Genomic DNA, 22,579 nt, shown 5'->3' on the forward strand with positions numbered 1-22,579 from the left:
TCCAGTAATTGTTGGACGTATTGTTTCCAGGTTTTATCGCAGAGTTTCACAAGTACAACCTCTTGTAGCCATCTCCCAGTGCTTTCTTAGCTTTGCCTCTTTTTACCCACCACGGTAATATGAATGTGTTCTCTGCTTTTACTCCACAGTTTTTCCCTGATCAATTTGGACAATTCTCCCATCCAGTTTTTCTTCTGGGTGGAATACAGGTTCATTTGGAAAGATTGTTGAATCTTGGTATCCATCTCCACCCTGTCCCCCAATGTCACTGCTGTTCACAGGCACTCACCCTCACGGGGGAGTAGGTTTGGCGCTTCATAGGTTTGCTGTTTGTTCTCAGATCTGCTTACGCCAAGGCAGACAGTTCCCTTGGGGAATGAGTGCTTGCTCTTGCTATTTGGGTAACTAGTGCTTTGGTGCATGACCATCTCCCCACATTCTTCCCTCTACTGCTCCCCACAGCTGCTGGCCACCCTGGTTTCTCACCACTGTGGGGCTCAGGGGGCAAATGGGTCACTTAGATAAGAACCGATGATGTCTCTTTTTATTGTCACTGATCCTTTGTTGAAGGGACCTGGAAGATTTGCCATCTCCACCAAAGCCACCGTGCCATCCCTCTGAGTAACCCTTTTTAAGGTACACGACTGTTAATGGCTTGAAAACCTTCAAAAGATTTTTTTAATTTTTTATTAATTAAAAAAATTATGAGAAAGAAATACAAACATTCTTAATATATGCTCATTCCATTCTACATATATAATCAGTAATTTACAATATCATCACATAGTTGCATATTCATCATCATGATCATTTCTTAGCACATTTGCATCAATTCAGAAAAAGAAAAAGACAACAGAAAAATAAAATGAAAACAGAAAAAAAAATGTACATACCATAACCCTTACCCCTCCCTTTCACTGATCACTAGCATTTCAAACTAAATTTATTTTAACATTTGTTCCCCTATTATTTATTTTTATTCCATATGTTCTACTCGTCTGTTGACAAGATAGATAAAAGGGGCATCAGACACAAGGTTTCCACAATCACACAGTCACATTGTGAAAGCAATATCATTATACAATCATCATCAAGAAACATAGCTACTGGAACACAGCGCTACATTTTCAGGCAGTTCCCTCCAGCCTCTCCATTACATCTTGGATGACAAGGTGATATCTACTTAATGCAGAAGAATAACCTCCAGGATAACCTCTGGACTCTGTTTGGAATCTCTCAGCCATTGACACTTTGTCTCATTTCACTCTTCTCCCTTTTCGTCAAGAAGGTTTTCTCAATCTCTTGATGCTGGGTCTCAGCTCATTCTGGGATTTCTGTCCCACATTGCCAGGAAGGTCCACAACCCTGGGAGTCATGTTCCATGTAGACAGGGGGAGGGTGGTGGTTGTGTTGGCTGGAGAGAGAGGCCACATCTGAGCAACAAAAGAGACTCTCTTGGGGGTGACTCTTAGGCCTAATTTTAAGTAGGCTTGACCTATCCTTTGTGGGGTTAAGTTTCATATGAACAAACTCCAAGACTGGGGGCTCAGCCTATAGCTTTGGTTGTCCACACTGCTTGTGAGAATATCAAGAATTCAACTTGGGGAGGTTGAATTTTCCCCCTGTCTCACCATTCCCCAAAGGGGACTTTGCAAATACTTTTCCACTCACTGATCAAATCACTCTGGGATTCATCGGGGCATCACTCTGGACAAACCAACAAAATCTCATGTCCCACCCAAGGTTCCACGTACCTATGGTGTTCAACCAACTACCTACATAAGTTATGTTAGGAGATGCACTAGTCAAAATATAAATTTTGTACCAAATAAACATTTTTTGCTTTAGTCTCACATGTAAATTGAAATTTTAAAATATTAATTACCATCTATGTTCAGCACCCCTCAGTAATGACATTACTTTATTCTTCCTCATGTAAAAACATTTTTTAAATTTGTACATTTAGTCGCTTCACTATACACTGTAGACATTCCTAGATTATACCATCTCAATCTTTATTGTCTATCTTTCTTTGTGATTTCATTTATGCCCCCAGCCCTCCTCCCTCTATCATTCTCACATTCAGCTTCATTCAGTGTTTTTGTTTTTTTTTCTTTTTTAACATGGGCAGGCACTGGGAATCGAACCTGGGTCCTCTGGCATGGCAGGCAAGCATTCTTGCCTGCTGAGCCACCGTGGCCCACCCTCATTCAGTGTTTTAACTTAATTGTATTACAGTTAAGTAGTATTGTGCTGTCCATTTCTGAGTTTTTATATTCAGTCCTGTTGCACAATCTGTATCCCTTCAGCTCCAATTACCCAATATCTTACCCTATTTCTATCTCCTGATGGTCTCAGTTACCAACGAAATATTCCAAGTTTATTCATTAATGCCAGTTCATATCAGTGAGACCATACAGTATTTGTCCTTTTGTTTTTGGCTAATCACACTCAGCAAAATGTCCTTAAGGTCCATCCATGTTGTTACCTACTTCATAACTTTATTCTATCTTACAGCCGCACAATATTCCATTGTATGTATATGCCACAGTTTGTTTAGCCACCTGTCTGTTGATGGACATTTTGGGTGTTTCCATCTCTTGGTAATTGTAAATAATGCTGCTATAAACATTGGTGTGCAAATGTCCATTTGTGTCCTTGCCCTCATGTCTTTTGAGTAGAGACACCATATAGATGGATCCTGTTTTTTAATCTATTCTGCCAGTCTATGTCTTTTGATTGGGGAGTTAAATCCGTTAATATTTAGTGTTATTACTGCACGGGTAGTACTTTCTTCTACTATTTTGCCTTCTGGATTTTATATGTCATATCTAATTTTCCTTCTTCTTACCTTTACTCATAGTCTTCCTTTCTACACTCTTCTCCACACCTCTCTCTTCTGTCTTCATATCTGTCTCTAGTGTTCCCTTTAGTATTTCTTGCAGAGCTGGTCTCTTGGTCACAAATTCTCTCAGTGATTTTTTGTCTGAAAATGTTTTAATTTCTCCCTCATTTTTTGAGGGAAAATTTTGCTGGATATAGAATCCTTGGTTGGCAGTTTTCTCTTTTAATAATTTAAATATATCATCCCACTGTCTTCTTGCCTCCATGGTTTCTGCAGAGAGATCTATGCATAGCCTTATTGGGCTTCCCTAGTACGTGATGGATTGCTTTTCTCTTGCTGCTTTCAAGATTCTCTCTTTCTCTTTGACCTCTGACATTCTGATTAGTAAATGTCTTGGAGTACATCTGTTTGGATCTATTCTGTTTGGGGTACTCTGCACTTCTTGGATCTGTAATTTTAAGTCTTTCATAAGAGTTGGGAAATTTTCAGTGATAATTTCCTCCATTAGTTTTTCTCCTCCTTTTCCCTTCTCTTCTCCTTCTGGGACACCCACAACACGTATATTCGTGTGCTTCATATTGTCCTTCAATTCCCTGAGTCCCTGCTCATATTTTTCCATTTCTTCCCCATATTTTCTTTTTCTTGCCGGATTTCAGATGTTCCATCCTCCAGTTTGCTAATCCTATGTTCTGTCTCTCGAAATCTACCATTGTAGGTTTCCATTGTTTTTTTCATCTCTTCTACTGTGCCTTTCATTCCCATAAGTTCTGTGATTTGTTTTTTCAGACTTTCGATTTCTTCTTTTTGTTCATTCCTTGCTTTCTTTATATCCTCCCTCAATTCATTGATTTGGTTTTTGGTGAGGTTTCCCATGTCTGTTCGTACATTCTGAATTAATTGTTTCAGCTCCTATATCTCATTTGAATTGTTGGTTTGTTCCTTTGACTGGGCCATATCTTCAAATTTCCTAGTGTGATTTGTTATTTTTTGCTGGCGTCTAGGCATTTAATTATCTTAATTAGTTTATTCTGGAGATTGCTTTCACTTCTTTTACCTAGGGTTTTCTTGCTGGATGAATTTGTTGTCTATCTGTTCTTTGACATTCAGTTCAGCTTATTCTAGACCTCTAGCTTAAGTTTTGTTTAACAGAGGAGAATTTTTCAGTTCTTGTTTTCTTGTTTCTTGCCCTGCTTGTATGGTGCCATTCCCCCCAACACACACTTAGGAGGGTCAACTTAGGTATTATAGACCCCAGCTGGATTTTCCCAGACCAAGCTGGCCTCCTATCAGGAGGAAAGAATCACCTGTGTCAGTTTTCCCTGAGGATAAGTCCCAGCAGATTGAAAAACTTTCCTCTGAAGTCTCTGGGCTCTGTTTTTCTTATACTGCCCAGTATGTGGTGCTTGTCTGCCTGCAGGTCCCACCAGCATAAGATGATGCAGTACCTTTAACTTTGGCAGACTTTCCCTGGGTTCTGGGGGGGCTCGCAGCTGGTCCAGCTAGTCCAGACTGGGGTGCACTGAGTGTCCAGTCACTTATGTGGCCCCAGGAGCTGTTCTGTACCGTTTCTGGTTATTTACTAGTTGTTCTGGAGGAAAAACTAAAATGTGCACATTGTTAAGCCACCATCTTGGCCCAGAAGTTCTTTCAAAAGGTTTTTAATCACAGATGAACAAAAGCCACTTTCCACTAGCTGTCCTTCTAAGACCACCTGACCTAGACACTGCCTCCTTCGTGTCTTCATCACTCCACCCTCCCACCAACTCACTAGGTCCTGACTGCGTGGCTGCCCAAACCAGCAGGCCAAGCGCACCCTGCCTTTAGAACCAGGGGAAGTCCCGCCTGTGAGCTCCTCCCTCGTCCTGGCAGGAAGGCTCCTTGGTGTCCAGCCTTCTGCACGGTCATCACTGAGAGGTCTCTGGGGGCCTCAACCCACTTGAGCTCCCCTCATCATCCTCCACTGGGGCAACCTATCCTTTTCTCTGAATTGCATATATCATTGTGTGTATTACAAGAGGCCTCTTCTTTTCTTCTCTTTCTCTTTCTTTTCCTTATTCAGTTGGAATAAGAGGTTTTGTGATGAAAGACATTTCTGCATTAGTGAGAGTAACCTAATTTTATTTTCCAGTCTCTAGATTTCCCTAATTCGAAAGAATTAAAACCCCAATATCTTCTAAAATGACTGTTTTGTAACTTAAATGTGGGTATTATCTTCCTCAGACTGGTGGTTGAATTCTCAGAAATTCTTCATTCCTTTGCCTTTATGAACTGCTTTGCTCCCTGTGCATGTGCTGAGACCCCAGGCTTGATTCTCAACCAACTAGTCTTAGCTGACAACTCAGTTCTTCTCTCTAATGGGACCCCCCGTTAGGGTTCAATTGCCTTAAGTTAAATTCTTCCAGAGCTGACACTAAGACAAGGATTTGAGGAGATGAAATATTGGGCAGGAAGTCCCAGGGAGTCCCATGAGAAAGTGGGAAGAGGGACAGGGAAGGGAGGAAAGCCAATTAAGGGGGCATAAGTGACGGGGGTAAGCTATGGAAAACTGGGATTTGCAAACACAGGCTACATGTGAGAGATGTGCAGCACCTAAGGCCCTCCATTCAGGGACATGGGCATTGGCTATTTGCCCACCCAGACCTGTGCCTGATGGTCTGAGGGTCAATTTGGGGGGTTCATTCCCTGCTGCTTCAGGCACTCCTGGACTTGGTACAGGGAATGGTCCTGAGTCCAGTACACCCTTGGGTGGGGAGGTGCAAGCAGTTGGTGCATGTAAGGCAGGGGTGGTTCCAGGTCCTGCCAGTGTGCACTAACAGCCCTTCCCACTAACACATGCACTGATTTACTGGGAAAACCAATAGCTGCTTAGGAATGCTAAAAGGAATTTACTCCATCTATTTTTCCAGAGAGAATCAATGGGCAGAATACCTTGTAAAATAATAGGAGAATGAAAAGATAAATCAAGGACACCTGTATTTTAAACTGGGCATTGCACAGATAAGATGTATTCTGGAAAACAAACAAACTGATACACATGTAAATCTGATCTCTTCTGAAGTGTGGGGGGAAAGAGACACAGCTGTGCCTCCCTCTTTCCATGCTGCTAGATGTGTGAGGTTTCACTGATTCTTTCAGGCACATGGGCTTCTGTTCTTCAGACACAATCTGTGGAAGTTACATATTTGCACTTCATTTAAGAAAGGTAAAATATTTCCCACATTAAAGATTCTGCCAGAAGCCTTCTAGCATGTCTCAGTAACTATTCGTTCTCTCCACCTTTTCATTCAAAGCTTTCCGCCTGGTGATTCCTGCTGCAGTGAGGAAGCCACATGATCACTCCCTAAAGCCCTTCTGTGGTCAGCTTTGAGAACCCCATGGCGCCTTCCTTCCCCAGGTACATGGAGGTAGAGCCAGCCTGTTCCAACTTCTCTCTGATCTAAGGAAACTGAATGTCTATGTAGACCCTGAGACAACACTTGGCTTCTTCAGAGTCAACTCTCTCCAACTTTTCACCTCCACAGGCAATCAGCTTACTCCATGGAGACTCCCCTGGATGTAGGAGACAACCACAAGCTGTCTGTCCTTTTGTCTTGGCTGTGGAAAAATTGAGGAACACACACAGCAAGCTCCCTGTTCTAGGGATACAATATGCCAGAATGGAACGGCATTAAAAAAAGGGGGGAATTTAATGGTTGCTAGTTTACAATTCTAAGGCCGTGAAAATGTCCTGCAAAGCAAGGCTATAGAAATGTCCAATCTACAGCATCCAGGGAAAGATACCTTGGTTCCAGAAGGCCGATGATGTTCAGGCATTCTCTCTCAATAAGAAAGGCACATGGTGAACATGGCGATGTCTGCTAGCTTTCTCTCCAGGCTTCTTGTTTCATGAAGCTCCCCGGGGGATGTTTTCCTTCTTCATCTCCAAAGCTCTCTGGCTGTGTGGGCTCTAAAGCTTTTTCCAAAATGGTTCCCTCTTAAAGGGTTCCAGTAAGCAACCCCATCTTGGATGGGTGGAGACAGATCTCCATGGAAACCATCTAATCAAAAGCTACCATCCACAACTGGGTTGGGTCACATCTCCATGGGAACAATAAAAAAGCTCCCAGCACGTTCTTTTCCTTCCAAACAGATTTTCAGATGTAATCTGAGTTCCCAAGTCCCTCCGAGTTTCCTTCACTTTCACTGACTTCTTCTATTTATGGTCAAGATAGCTTCCATGCAAGTGAATAAGTTAATAAAGAAATTTGGTACCAGCTTTGTTTTAGAATTTAAGACTTGTACATGATCACTGCAGTGAGTATCCATCTAGAGATGAGCTTTACCGAAGGCTCCCAAGGAGCCCATCCTCCTTTAAGAATAGGACATGCAATTGTACTGTTCACTTCCCTATGACTCTGAAGCAGTTGCTAGCTTTAGCTCAAAGTCTCTTTTGAGCAGGAGTCATGACTCCAGTCTCACAACTTTAACTTTGGAAAAGATTATCTCCTAAAAATACACTACTTAAACAATGGGTCTTTTTCTCCCAAGTTATCTTTAATTTGGAACTATCACACTCAAAGCAGAAACCCTAATTTTTCTGTTACAATATGTCATGCCTAACATCCTAATTTTACTATTTTTTTTGAGAAATAGGTGCTACACAAGTATGTAGTCTTTCTCTAGAACTAGCTGTTTATACTGTAATTACAGGGCTGTCTACAGGTTTACCAGCCTACCCTGGCTATATAAGATAAAGGTTTTATTCCTTTGCGTACTGGCTATGGCTCTTTCAACTTGGAGGAAACTCACCTTAGTTAGCATCTCTTCCTTTTGCTGTATCGTTTAGTGTCTCCCTGTTGCTGGGTCCTATTCACTAGTAGATACTAAGCTGCTCAGTACACCAGACTAATTTCACCACTATTCCAGAGATAACATGGTGACATAATAGGAAAAAACAACACATGGTGATTACAAAAGTCAAATCTCTATTGCTAGCTTTTGAGCATTTCACATGCAACATTGTAAGTGTGCGATGTTATGTTTTAAATCAGACCACAGTGGTCTCCAAATATTGTGTATATATGGCAAATGTCAGTGGTGCTTTTTGTTACACTGGCAGTTTCACAGGTAACCAAACCTATGCTCCAATGTTAAATTATTTGTGTGCATATGGAAAGTACATAAGCTTTAAACTATGTGAGTATGAATATGAAAAATAATGCCATCACAAAGGATGGGTTATAATGATTTTGGGTGGCATTAAGTTATGTAGTTTCCAACTCTTCAGGCATTTTTTCTTGCACATGCTGTTCATTTGCTAATTTTTGTGAGTGAATACTCCTTTTTATTCATTTGAGCTCAAAGCACAAGCATGTCACCATTTCTTGTTGTTAACATAACAAGAGTGTTAAGTGAGAACAAGTTCCCATTTCACCTGCTATACTTTTGCTGCATTAAATATTAATACCTGAATGAGGAGAATTGGGCTGACTTTCTTGAGGACTCTGGGACACCGCATGAGCCCACTGAAATAAAGCTGTTCCTACAAGCCAATGAGCAGTATGTGTAGGTGCATGTTATGGAACGAATCCCATAGAGGTGTGGTGTTTCATCAAGTAATGTGAGGGTGTTTGGGGTTTGTCTGTTTGTTTCTTTGTTTTCTTACTATGCAAAGGGGGAAATTGTGCAAACTTTTCAAAGACTAGTGTCTGAAGAACTTTACAACAACACTTGAACCCTTCCTTTAAAAGTACCCCATCATCTTTGATGGTCATTGTTGTTTCCACTTTCAATTTTCATTTTTTAATGGCTTATGTTTTTAGGTGCACATTCTGAAGTTTTGTTTGTTCAGAGTTAATAAATTCCTTCATATTTTGTTGGCTGCCTGTGGATGGAGATTTAGTAGTCAACTATATGCATCTTTTAGTCAAGTCTGTATTAAAACTTCCATTTACATAAAAAAAAGAAAAAGCTCCCAGCCAGCAATACTGAATGAGGATTAAAGGACATGGTTTTTCTGGGGTCTACCACAGATTCAAGCCGGCACACTCCCTCTCCCTGCTCTGAGAATGTGCTTCAGATGTTTCCCAAGTAAAAAAGTCTACCCAGTTCAGAAGCCTAATGGAGTGGATGTGGGCCTGCAGGACTTGTAGTCCCCAGGACACCCCAGGAAGGGATGAAGCTACCCAGAGGAGGGGTCCCAGAGCGGGGCCGTGCCTCTGCGCTCCCGCAGGTGCCCTTCCTCCAGGGACACCATTTCCTCCCTACCCCACCGATCTCCGGCTCCCCAAGTTACACACTCTATTGCCCCTCATCTTTCTCAGCCTTCTGTCTTTCCAGTTTTCTATCTACTCTATGTCTCCAGTCTTTAGGTGTTCTTTTTACAAAACTTTTACTCTCAAGAGGTTGGTGGAAGAGGGATAGGAGCAGGAAGTTCAGAGGGAGCGTTTTCAAATCTACCAACACCCGATGCAATTGAAATCTAGCAATGACTCCAAAACACTCAGAGGCCATACTGAATTTTCTCGTGTCCTTGAATGATGCTCAATTTATTACAAAGATCTATCATTCCTTCTACACATTTAATGACTATTTCACACAAAAATAAAATTCTTAACATTATGTTTACTTTTTCAATTTGATTTTTTAAATTCCATACAACCCTGCGTACTGTCAAATCTCTCACTGAACATATTTACATACTGTGTTTAGCTCTATCTATACCTAGGAGTCAAACTGCTCTTAGCTGTATAATTTATTTTAGATTAGTTGACACTGCCAAATTGTTTTCCAAAATGGCTGTACCAATTTATACTCCTTCTAGAAAGTTCCAGTTATACATTGTTTACCAACTTCTGGTATCTTTTGTCCTTTTTTCCTTTTAGCCATCCTGGTAGGTATATAGTAACATATTGTGGGTTTAACTTGCATTTCTGTGCTGACTCGAAAGCTGTGCACTCACTTCTACACCAATTGGCCATTTGGAGATTCCATTTGGTAAGAGTATCCTTCCTAGTTGTTCGCCTAGCTTTTTCCTATTAGGTTGACTTTTTTTGTTGATGTCTATTGATGTATAGGATCTCGTCATTTACTCTGAATTCAAGACCCCTGTCGCTGGAGCCCTGCCTAGCTAATAAGAGCATCCCTGTTTACTCCTTCGCCCAGCATAACCCCTTCCAGGTACAGGAACGAAGCCTCGTGGATTTGCCATTGTACTGAACGTTCCCAGGAAAAATGCAGCAGTGGCTTTCCAGCTCTGGAATTTTAGTCTCTGGTGTTTTTAATCACATAAAAATATCCATCTGGCTTTCTATAGTTGTTTGTTCTCAGGGGAATTGATCTGCCTGGCTTCTGTCTACCCAAATGCAGGAATCTTAGGTCTTTCTATAACTTAAATTTTTAAATTAATTTTTATCTCTAGTGTGACTTTATTGCATTTTAGTCCTTACCCTTATTCTGTTATTATTTTAACTATAATTGTTTTTGCAGCCACCTTGCTGCCACTAGGAATGAGTGATTCCATTATGCACATAGCTGGCATTTCAAAGTCAAGCTCTTCGAAAAAGATGGGTCAGAAATAGTAGTTGGATTAGATATTTTAAGTGACTAAACTTAATAAACAAGTTACTGTAACTTAATATTACAGTTTTTCCTGATCATTAATATGACCAGACATTTATGATAATTTTCATTACTTAACTCTCAAGTATATTCAACAATTGAGGGATAGTTCTCATACGACATATTTTCGTCCATTTGATTCCATAGTCCTGTATTTATATCATATATATGTATATATACACCAATTTATATCATTGGTAAGTTTCTTTATTCTTCTTTAAAATTATTAAATCTTAGAGATAGTTATTCTACTACCACAAGTTATTTCCTGTTTTTACCATAAGACCTCTCCATAGTCTCATTTATTTATGAGTCTTAAGGCACTTTAAAATGTAGATAAATCCCAAATTTATATTCTAATGGCAAACTTTCCTACTATAAGACCTACATATTCCCGTACCAATAGATCACCTTCATTTTTTCCTCTCACAGACATTATCAAATCTGCGTTTCCATACAAAATAACGTCTCCCCTTAGCAGAGGTTTCACTTTGCACCCCTCTATCATTCCATATATTCTAACATAGAAAGAAAGCTCTGTGGGTGTCAGGAAAGGTTCCATTGTGGACTCTGCTTACATGTGTGTCACATAACTGGGCTTTTGTCAATGAGATAGGAGTGCAAGGATGCAGGGACTCTGAAGGGACACCTCTTTTCCCTGATATTGCTCACCGCTCTGCAGCTGCATGAAAGGTGATGTGCTGAGCTACACTGAGATGACAAGATTCTAGATTTTAGATTTGTACAGCCACATACATTAGTTTAAACTTCAGAACAGCTTAAACTTGCAGCGAGCTGTGAAACAAGTTAAGTTCCTACTATTACCTTCATCCTTTAGAATCCTGCACTTATTTTAATTGCAGCTTTATTGCAGTTATATTTGACAGCTTTTGAGATAAGTATTTTTCATTGTTTACCTTTACTGACAAACCAGAAAACTGATGATAATGTGGAAGTAATCTCTCACTCACCATTCTATATTGCTCGGTACACTCTGATTGCACAAAACATATACATTATCAAGTACACAATTAAACATTATCCAGAGAAGAGCTTACTTGCAATTCTAGCTTCTGTACAGGAAGGCTCTTTCTCCTCTTCCATGAGGCAAAGAAGAAGGTGGAGAAGCAGGGGTCCCTTCTGGTCAGCACACATGAGCCTCAGGTGGGAAAGCCTGCAGTCACAAGTGTGGCAATTTTAAAGAGCCTCTCATTCTTAGCATCACAGAGAGCCGTGTAAAATGCCGAGCTGGCAGAGAGAAAGTGAAAGGAGATGAAGGGACTTACAGCAGCGGGGTGGTTTGGGTGGCTGTGGTCTCAGGGAGGTTTTACAGGAGACGCGAGAGCTCTGAATATGCTGGACCCGTTCAGAGCACATTCTGCCTGTGCTTGTGCAGAAGCAGCAGCATGGAGCAGCTGGCCGGACCGTGAGTCCCAGAAACAGAAAATCAGAGGAAGCAAGAGCCAGAGTCCAACAGATTGCTTAAAGTCACCAGAGTAGTCATCAAAAGTCCTTCTCCCGGGGCGGGCCGCGGTGGCTCAGCGGGCAAAGTGCTTGCCTGCTATGCCGGAGGACCTCGGTTCGATTCCCGGCCCCAGCCCATGTAACAAAAACGGAGAAACAAAATACAATAAAACAAGAAAATGTTTAAAAGATGTTTCCCTTTCTTCCTCTCTTCCTTCCTTCTATCCTTCCTTCCTTCTCTCTGTCTTTCCTTTAAAAAAAAAAAAAAAAAAAGTCCTTCTCCCGGTGGTGTTTGCGCTCTGGCTCGGTCCACCCCCCTGTAAGGGAGCGGCCGCGTGCAACGGGAGGCCGAGGGGCCAGCAGGTGCCACAGGAGGCGAGCACGGCGCGGCACCTCTCATTTGGAGCTCTAGCCACTTAGGTGTCGTGGCACTGACAGTGACGGCCTGGAAGCCGCTCAGGAGGCAGGTGGGACGGAGGGACGCCCCCGGGGCTGTTCTGTGCAGGTAGAAGAGGAGTTTGCCTCCCACGTTTCGGAGGGGTTCTCTGAGTCCCAAAACTGCCGTGGTCTGAGGGATCCCTTTAGAGAGAAGCACCAGTGCGCTGGCTGAACACAGGTGGCTGAGGATCAGGTCTCTGGGCTTCGGCCTGCGCCCGGCACATACCGCGAACAGGTGAAGACACAGGACCACCGAATTCCCCTGGCAGCCTGCTCCAGCCCAGGAGAGGCACGCCGTCCCCAGGGTCAGTTCAGCCGGCCTCACTGGGCTACTGCCCTCGAGTTTAATATTTTACTCAGAACCTGAGAAACCTGGAATGAAAGGAAAAGGGGGGTTGAAAACAAACACACGCACTTGGTAGGCGACTGGCAAATAGAAGAGTTGAGTGACAGGCATCTGAGAAGCCACGTCCTGGCCGTGCTTTTTCAGGTTAGGGCCATTTGCTCTGAGCGTTTCCAGGTGAGCTTACCCACCTGGGTAAGTTTTCCGTTCCTGCACCTCTCCTCTCCCCGTGGAGGACAAAGTTGTTTGGCAAACAGTGCCATCTACAGTTCTGCTTGCTTTATCTATTTATTTATTTTCCTGGAGCGATGTGCTTAATTCAGTCACGATTGGGTGGCCAAGCAATTTTTTGCTCTGAGCAATCCTGGGGTGAGCAAAGGACCCGGCCGTTTCCTACAGAATAAAGAGACAAGCCTGATACAATTTCCAGGAAAGATGCTTCTCTTTGATGAAAGAGAAAGGCATGAACCCCAGATGGCTTTTCCTCTCTCCCCTCTCTTCCTTATTTGCATTTTTTTCTTACAAGGACATGTTACTTAGATCTGGGAAGTGTAAGAATCAGCAGCTTGGGGGTGGCGGATTACAATAAAAATGATCCATGAAGAAATCATAAAGGAACTCACTTTTCTCTGAACTTCCCTCTGAAGTTCTAGTAAAGTGAACAGTGAATGTCTTTATGGGTAAAGCCATTTTATTGGGTTTTGTCTTCCTTCACGACAAATATATTCTGGGCGAACCCCTAGTTCTGACTTTCAGGGAGTCAGGATATATTTCTGACTCCCTGGAAATCAGAAAAATTCAGACTCAGATATTTCCAAATGTTCGATGGGAGGAAAAAAAATGTGTTAGTGGGAAAACTGAAAGAATAGAATTTGGCCAAGGGAATGGGAGAAAGATCAGACAAAAGTGAGAAAATCACAGAAACTACCAAATATAATAATGTGAATCCTGACAATGTTATATAAGTGGTCTTATTGTATTATAATTAAATTGAACTCTGCTCTTATCCTCAAAATTTTCTCTACTTTTCCTAAAGTGGAATAAAAGGAACTTCATATTAAAACGCATCAATGAGTATGACTCTGGGAACCATATCATATCACAGCCCATTATGCTTACTGAGACCAGGGTATAAAAATAAATAGTCCAGCATTCTTGCCTGGACACGGAATACTCTAATTTTGGATTTCAGCAACTACATTTTCATCCACATCACACTGTAGAGAGTCTGCCCAGCTTAGAAGTCAGAGGAAGGTCCCCACAGCCTGCTGACCCCTGGGGCCCCAGCCACAAACCTGGGTGTCCCCCGGGCTACCCTGGCTTGTGACCACCTGGCTGCGGAGGCGGGTTCCCAACACGCCTCCAGGGAGCTCACAGCAGATGGCCCCACCAAGCTCCGGAAAACTCTGCCTACAGCTTGATCATAGCCCCAGGACACGACTTAGGGCCGAGCACAAGAAGAGCTGCCTGGGGGACGTCTGGGCGATGCAGAGCCTGGGTGGTCGGGAGGAGCGGGGCAAGAGGGCGAGGGGCATCCCCGACCCGGGAAGCTCCCTGGGCTTCTGGGTCTGCGGTCTTCCCTGCAGCGTCCTCACACCCGGAGGATGGCATGTGGGGGGGACCAACCTCCGGGACCCACCCTTCCCCGAGCTTGGCGGATGTCACAGGGGCCCCAGCTCTGATGCATGGCGTTTCTCCTGACATAACGTCCTCCCTTTAGCCTAAATCATCAGGTGGTCCTGGGAGCCCACCATAAATAGCAGCCTCCCTCAACCCGTCCCTGCCATTTAGGGGAAATGCCCAAGGTTTTGAGGTTCCCAAGCCCCCTCTCCCCCAGCTGAGACAAAGGGCATGCAGACGAACACAGTAAAATTGTAACTTTGATGAAAGCAGAGACAGAGAGAAAAATGTTCACAGGCGAGGGTGCCGGATGACGAGGAGAGGTGGACAGGAAAGATGAGGAGGCTGTTCCCTGATGGGCACCCTCGAGCTGAGCCAGTAGGTGCAGCTGGCAATGGTCTCGTAATGTCTGGGGCATTTTCACTGAGGAAGGGATCAGTTGTATGAATTCCAAAAAGTCTCTTCTATTCATTTACCTTGTTCTCCACTTTTGCTGAATTGTTTTTTAAATGATTACTGAGATTACATATTTATACTAAATAATTACCTTCTTCAATTACATCAATTCTATTTACAATTTTAGACCCCATTTATATTTAAAATCGAGCATCTGTATTGAAGTCTAATGCATGTACAGAAAAGGGCAAATATCACAAATACATAGCTTGGTGAATTTTCACATAGAAACTGTTCCTACGTAACTATGTCCAAGATTAAGAAATAAAATATTACCAGTTAAAATGGAAAGTTCCACATTCAAGGATATCTCTGTAGTCTCAGACCACCTGGGTCAGACCTTCTACCAAGCCTCCCTTGCACAGGCTCTGCTACTGCCCTCTAAAGTAACCAACAGCTTAAATAATGTTTACAAGATTTGCATGCTTGTAACTTAACATAGATAGGAGTAAATAAAATATATTGCTTGGTCTCTGGATTTTTCATTAGACTTTAAAATTAGGGATTATTCCATATTGCTTCCTGATATAATTATTCAATCATTTTTATTGCAGTTGAATGTTCTTCTATGTGAATAAAGCACATTATATCTTTTCTAATGTTGGGCATCTAGGTTGTTTGAAGTTTGGGACTATTGTTAGTTATGATTAATAATGTTAACATAACAATACATTATGATTAATGAATGTTCTTGTATGTATCTTTGATGAACATAAGTACGTTTTTTTTCTGTTGAGTATATGCCAAGAAGTAAAACTGTTGAGACACAGGGAATGCATAATTACAGGTTCAGCAGGTACTAACACATCCTTTCCAACATGATCAACCACTAGAGTGACTGAGAAATCCAGGTGCTCCAATCCACGCCAACACTAGGCATCTATTTGATCTTAGTCATTCTGGTGGGTGATTTGTAGCATCTCATTGTGGTTTTAATTTTTCATTTCTGGGATTATTAATGCATTTGAGTCTCCTTCCATAGGGTGATTAGCCATTGAGGTACTTACTTTTGATCAGATTTTGCTTGACTACTTTTCTTTTAGGCAGTCAGTCACCTACTACTTGGTTGGAAGAATTATTTATAAATAGTCTTTGGATATTTACTGAAAATATCTTCCCCCACTTTGTACTTCCCATTTTCAATGTTTTAGTAATTTCATTTGATAAAGAAATTTTCTCATTTTCTGTATTCCCCTTTAGGCTGAGGGCTTCTTGTGATGGGTTAAAGAGCTCTTTCCCCAATACAAATTCTTAGACATATTCTTCAACATGGACTTTTAGAAGTGTCTTTGTTTTACTCTTCACATCTTTTTTCCAGAATTGTTTTTTGTAAATGGTGCAAGGTAGGGATCATTTTATTCCCTATGTGATTATTACTGGGGAAAAAAAAGCTTCCCACACTACACTGTAGTTTCATCTTTTTCACAAATCAAATGACTATAGATGTTGATCTACATAGGGACCCCACTCTGTCCCACTGCTCTATCTGCCTATCTTTGTGCCACTACCACACTGTTTTAATTAGTGTGCTCATAATCAAATGATGTTCTATGGTTTTATACATCCTCTTAATTAATTTTTCTCCATAACTGTCTTGGCTATTTTTGGCTCTTTGATGACTATAATTTTATCAACTTATATGTGCAAGCACACAAACTGGTTGGACTTTCCTTGGGATTGCATTGAATTTATAAATCAATTTGGGGATATTTTGTAATATTGTGTCATGCAAACAAAGAATATGGCTTACCCCTCCATATTTGGTATTTATCAGTGTAGAGACATTGTACATTTTTCATTAGATTTCTTCTTACCTATGTGATATTTAATGCTGCTATAAGTGGTAAAGTTTTTTTTTTTAAACTTTAGTATTTAGTTGATTATGCTTAGAAACCAGCTCAATCTTGCAGGTAGGCAATGGGCATATGCCTCTTAATCTTTTAAGGACATTTTAAAAAATATAGCTATTTTGGAAATATTCTCACATTAAGGGAGTGTTAACAGGTAGGTGGCAGCCGCATTATCTAAATAAGGTAGGGAGTGCTTCTTCTTTTTCTATGCTCCAGCAGACTTTGGGTAAGATTAAAGCTCTTTTTTTTTTTTTTTCAAATTTCTGGTAGACTCCACCCATGAATGCATCTGGGCCTGAATTTTTGTGTTTTTTTATTACAGCATTGTTGTAACTAACTGCCTATCTCTACTATTTCTATCTTGCAGTCTATAAGCAGGCCCCAGTGGTTGAAACAGATTCCAAGACATTCGAGTGAGCAGAGCCTGAATTCCAAGGTTGAGTCTCTGAGAAACCTTGCTAAATATGGCTTTAGATCTCAGAACCTCCTTTCAATGTGAGTCATCCAGGAATGATCCTGATTCAGAAAATCTAGAGCTTGAACCCACCCAAAGATTTGGTATCCAGAACAGAGAGGGGGTCTCTGAGTTTCAGAGCACTCAGCTCAGCCCATTTCAAAGTGCAAGGCAGGAATTGCAAACACTCCATAAGTTTTTTCACTCATGGCCACAGCCAGAAAAACACACCAAAGATGAAATCATTTTTTGGTTGGTCCTGGAACAGTTTATGCTGAATGGACATGGCAGAAACAGGTCCTCTTTGAAAGAGAAATGGGATTCGAGTGGGAAAAACCTGGAGAAATTCATGGAAGACCTGACTGATGATTGCATGAATCCACCTGGCTTTGTGAGTAGGGGGTCCTGACCTTCTGGGGTGGAGGGCAGAGGGGAGTAAAACAGAAGTACAGGAAGGGGGAGTTTCCTTGAAGAGGAAAAAGAAGAGTTACTGTAGTTACCTAATTAGTCAAATCACACCCTCCCACCACCACTCATCACTGAGGAGAATCTTCACCGTTCGAAGTTAGCAAGAATGAAGCAGAATGGTTTTTATGTGTTTATTCTGTGGAACAAATAGAAAAAGCCAAACATTGGCTAATTGATTTAATAATTAAACCTGTTGCACTAAGAAAAAAGAGTATTATTAAATGTGTAAACAAAGTTTCAGACAAATTTGTTAAGGTGACCAAGAGATGAGAGACTAGCAGGTCAGTCCTCCCAGGCCTTAACCTAGACTCTGGAGACAGAACAGATAAGTTCTCTGCATGGCGGAAGCATATAGAATGAAGACTGGAGCAAGTACTTAACCGAGAAACTACTATATGCTAAAATAGTGGCATCACATGTGTTTAAGAGGTTCCCAAAATGAGCGAGCCATGCACAGACATGATAATTTCAAAATGTAATAGCACCATGAGGGAGTAATTTTAGCTAGTTAGGTGTGAAATGAGGACTCTCTGAGAAACTGATTATTTGAGCAGAATCTTCAAGGATGAAGAAGAAATATCTTGGTATGTGCTGGCTCTTCCCTCCGGGAGACCAACTGTTACTTTTTTAATCAGGAAAGATATGCTGAAGAAGCCATAACCATGACATGTAATGCCAGCAGAGGCAAGGGCAGGACACGGAGGTGCGGGAGCCCAGAGTTGGGGGATCCTCAAAAAGCTGGATGAAGGCTTCTTCACACAACAGATCTAGATGTTACACTGATCAGTCTTTGTTTACAGGTTCACGTTCACATGCAGGGACAGGAAGCCATCTTCTGCAAAAACATGCCCTTAAGGGAAGTAATTATTCATCTCACAGGACAATCGCTAGCAGGAACCCCAACAGGACAGAGCCAGGGACACCCTGGCATGATGCCCAAGATACTCTCCTGCAAACAGGACCAGGTGAGTGAGGAGAGCCCAGTCAACAGAACAGTGTTCTTACGTGGACCCCTTCTACAATACAATTTCATTGAGGCTTCCCTTTATTTTCACAGGAGATAAAATAAAGAAGATGGCAGCAACATTTTTGTGAAAACTGCTGAAGTAAATGACAGTATTTCTAGTCGAGGCAATCAAATACCTTCCCCAGTTATCATCCAGGAAGTGAATTTCCCTAAGTCTGAAGAGGGGGCTGTTTCTTGGGAGAACTACCTTAATTCTGGCAAAGCAAAGCTTGGCTCCTTCAGATCCCAGGAAGGACCCCTAAAAGGACCCTCTTATCAAGATGTCCCCATGGAGGTGGAAACACAGTTTCTCCCCAGGCCAGATCAGGCCACCCCTGAGCCTGCCTCTCCCCAAGTCACCCCTGAGCCTGTCCCTACTGCCCAAAGCAATGAGGGGAAAACCAGGTGTGCAGTAAACCAAGAGAGAGTCCATGGTCCCCTCAAATCCTACAAATGTGAGGACTGCCCCAGGATCTTTAGATATTTCTCTCAACTAGACGCCCACCAGAGAAGACACAGGAACGAGAAAACATTTGTTTGTGTTGAGTGTCACAAGAGATTCTTCCAGACCTCAGACTTACACGTGCACCAGAAGATTCACGCAGCAGAGAAGCCCTTCAGGTGCGGCACATGTGAAAAGTCCTTTAGCCACAAAACCAACCTGTGGGCTCACGAGAGAATCCACACCGGAGAGAAGCCCTACATGTGCTCCCTCTGCACAAGAAGCTACCGCCAGTCCTCCACTTTCCACAGCCACCTGCGGACCCACCAGAGAACTAGCCTCAAAGGTGATACTACCCTGCCAGGAGTTGCCACAGCTACTGCTTCCACAAAAGATACATAAATATGTATATGTACATACATACATATGTACATCCTTGAATATTTTCATAGTTTTTAACATAACATATACTTCTAATACTAATCATGCTTTCTATTTAATGTCTCATTCCGCTGGATGTAAGTTCCAGGAGGGCAGGGGATTTGACATTTTGTTCACTTATGTTTATCATGGTACCTAGAAGAGTGGTTGACATTTAACGTGACCCATAAATATCTGGAATAAATTAATGATTCCATATGTTGGTGTTGTAGGCCTTAAAATCCAGCAACATGTCCTGTATGAGAAGACAGTGAGTGCCAACCCACATAGACACAGCTCACAGCCATCCACTGAGACTTTGCTTCTTAGCTCCCATAGGCTTTAACCCCAGTGTAGTTGAAGATAGTCTAAAAACATGAAAAGCAGAGAGGGAAACCTGGTAGCTGGCCTGAGCTGGTAGAGAGGGAATCTCTATATTTAGATGAGGTTATGAGGGAATCTCTATATTTAGATGAGGTTATGATTACAAAAAAATGTTTTTAGTTCACTGGACATATGAATAGCTATATGGGAGATAAATATGATTAGAGACTAAAATGTACAGAATGCGATTGTACTAAGATGGTGCAAAAGTTAAGTGTTTTCCATTACTTTTATCCAAATGTCAGGATCGGGAGGAAAAGCCCTAATTCCCAAACTGGTTTGTAGGGGCAGTTTGAAGGGAAAGGTTTTTAGTACAGATCTGAAGTGACGGCATGCATGCTGGTATGTTATTTGAGGTGCATTATCGGTTTCCACGACGAAAAGCGGGGTTCAATCTCCCAAGGGATGCAGGGAACGTCTTGTAGAATCTGTCCAAATTCTGGGAGGGGGGACCACTGCAGTCGGAGGGCAGGTCCTCTTGGTCATATGTTCCATCATGTGTAAACGCCCCTTTAGTCCTCTTTCCTGGACTCTGCAGGTGATGGCTATTCTGAACATTCTGGTACGTACCAACCGGTACACATGAGAAAAAGCTTCGCTTTGGAGAGACTATTGTGTGGGAACAAACTTTTACAAGGTGGTTTTACTACTTATAACACAATGAGCAGCACAAAAAACCCTGAATGTGCAAGGCTTTGATACTCGGTATTGTAACTGGACTGATTTTAATACTCCAGACCCTGGGTACAGGGTCGTTGGGTCACCAGGAAGACAAAGGGCTGAATAAAGTTCTCTGCCCGCGCCCTCCTGCATAACCAAAGTGCTTGGATGGCACAGGGTAAGCGCACAGTTGGCAGTTTCCCGACTCGCCAACAGGCCCTCAGACCTTGCCCTGGAGTCATACAGCCACTCAGACCCTACATAGGCAAAGTGAGCCTCCACCCAGCTCCGAATTTCAGCGATTACACGGAGACTTCAGGGATGCAAAGACTTCCCAGCTGAGTTTCCTGGAATGCGTCCCCCGCACCTGCGCCCCCACCGGCCTGCGGGCCGCCAGTCCAGGCGAGATCCTCCGGCGCTTCCCCAACGAGGGTCTGCGTCCCCGCCTCCCGCCGCCGCGCTCCCTCCGTCCCTCTCCGTCTTTCTCTTCTCCCGCCCTCCTCTCCTCTCCTGCGGCCATCACGCCCGGGAACTGAAGAACCTGATGGACGCCCGGGAAACAGGTGCGAAGGGTCGGATTCGCCAACTAGCAGGCCCGCTGGCGGCCCGGTGCTCTCTGGGAGACCCGGTAGCGCGCTCTGCGCAGGCGCGCACGGGACTTCCGGAGGGAGCCGCGGCCGGCGCGGAGGCGCGCGCGCCCCCTGGTGGAGGGCGGGGTCGGGGACACGCGGACCCGCGCTGCGCTCGCCCAGAAATGAAGGTTGTTTCCCAGGGTGGCCCCTCACCTTTCTGGTCGCCTCAGCCTCACTACATTCTCATCTTCCCTTGTGGCTGGGCCGAAGGCTGGTTTTCAGACATTAGATAATAGGCAGTGCAGGACAGTGCGCCTTGAGAGAAAGGAGTCAGACTAGATAAACCGTATAATTTTTTAAAAAAAGAACCAGATTTTGAATCATTGATTTTGTTTTCCTGTTTTCAATTTCATTGATTTATGATTTATTTTATTTAGCTTTTTATTTTGAAATAATTTCAAACTTACAGAATTGTTGCAAAAATAATGCAAACTAGGCTTTCTTTCCGTGCCTAGCGCAGCCATGGCTGGTGGTCCAAAGAAGCATTTGAAGCGTGTAGCAGTACCAAGGCGTTGGGTGCTGGACAAACTGGTGTGTTTGCTCCTTTTCCATCCACTGGTCCCTATAAGCTGAGAGAGTGTCTCCCTCTCATCATTTGCTTAAGAAACAGACTCAAGTATGCCCTAACAAGAGATGAAGTAAAGAAAATCTGTATGCAGCGGTTCATAGAGATTGATGGCAAGGTCCGAACTGATAAAACTTATCCTTCTGGTTTTATGGATGTCATCAGCATTGACAAGACAGGAGAGAATTTCCTTCTTATATGTGATGCCAAGGATCGTTTTGCTTTGTTCATCGTATTACACCTGAGGAGGCCAAGTACAAGTTGTGCAAAGTGAGGAAGATGTTTGTAGGCACAAAAGGCACATCTGGTGACCATACCATCCACTACCCTAATCCCCTTATCAAGGTGAATGATACCATTCAAATTGATTTGAAGACAGGCAAGATTACCGATTTCATAAAATTTGATACTGGTAACCTGTGTATGGTTACTAGAGGTGCTAATCTGGGAAGAATTGGTGCGATCACCAACAGAGAGCAACATCTTGGCTCTTTTGATATGGTTCATGTGAAAGATGCCAACGACAACAGCTTTGCCACCCGGCTTTCCAATTTTTGTTATTGGCAAAGGCAACAAGCTGTGGATTTCTCTTCCCCGTGGAAAGGGTATCCACCTCACAATTGCTGAAGAGAGAGAAGAGGCTGGCAGCAAAACAGAGTAGTGGGTGAAATGATCTTTAGGTGACATGGTTGGAGAAAGAAATCATTGTGGCTAATTAAAAATACAGTATGATTAATTGCAAAAAAAAATCAAACTTTGGGTGCACGAGTGGTTCAGTGGTAGAGTGCTTGCCTTCCATGCGGAAACCCATGTTCGATTCCTGGACCATGCACCCAATAAATAAATAAATAAATAAAATAATACAAGCATCATACAGAGAATTCCAGCATCCACCCAACCCTCCCAGATACCCAGATCCACCAATTTTAACAT

The 22,579-nt window shown here is 42.7% G+C and overlaps 2 pseudogenes; both read left to right on the forward strand.

Annotated features, from left to right (window-relative positions):
- Positions 1 to 17,079: 17,079 nt before the first annotated feature.
- On the forward strand, positions 17,080 to 19,387 carry LOC143660014 (zinc finger and SCAN domain-containing protein 4 pseudogene; annotated as a pseudogene).
- Positions 19,388 to 21,543: 2,156 nt separating this feature from the next.
- Positions 21,544 to 22,314, forward strand: LOC143658528 (small ribosomal subunit protein eS4, X isoform-like; annotated as a pseudogene).
- Positions 22,315 to 22,579: the final 265 nt, after the last annotated feature.

Source organism: Tamandua tetradactyla, chromosome 16, assembly GCF_023851605.1.
Source record: "Tamandua tetradactyla isolate mTamTet1 chromosome 16, mTamTet1.pri, whole genome shotgun sequence".
Classification (NCBI taxonomy): Eukaryota; Metazoa; Chordata; class Mammalia; order Pilosa; family Myrmecophagidae; genus Tamandua; species Tamandua tetradactyla.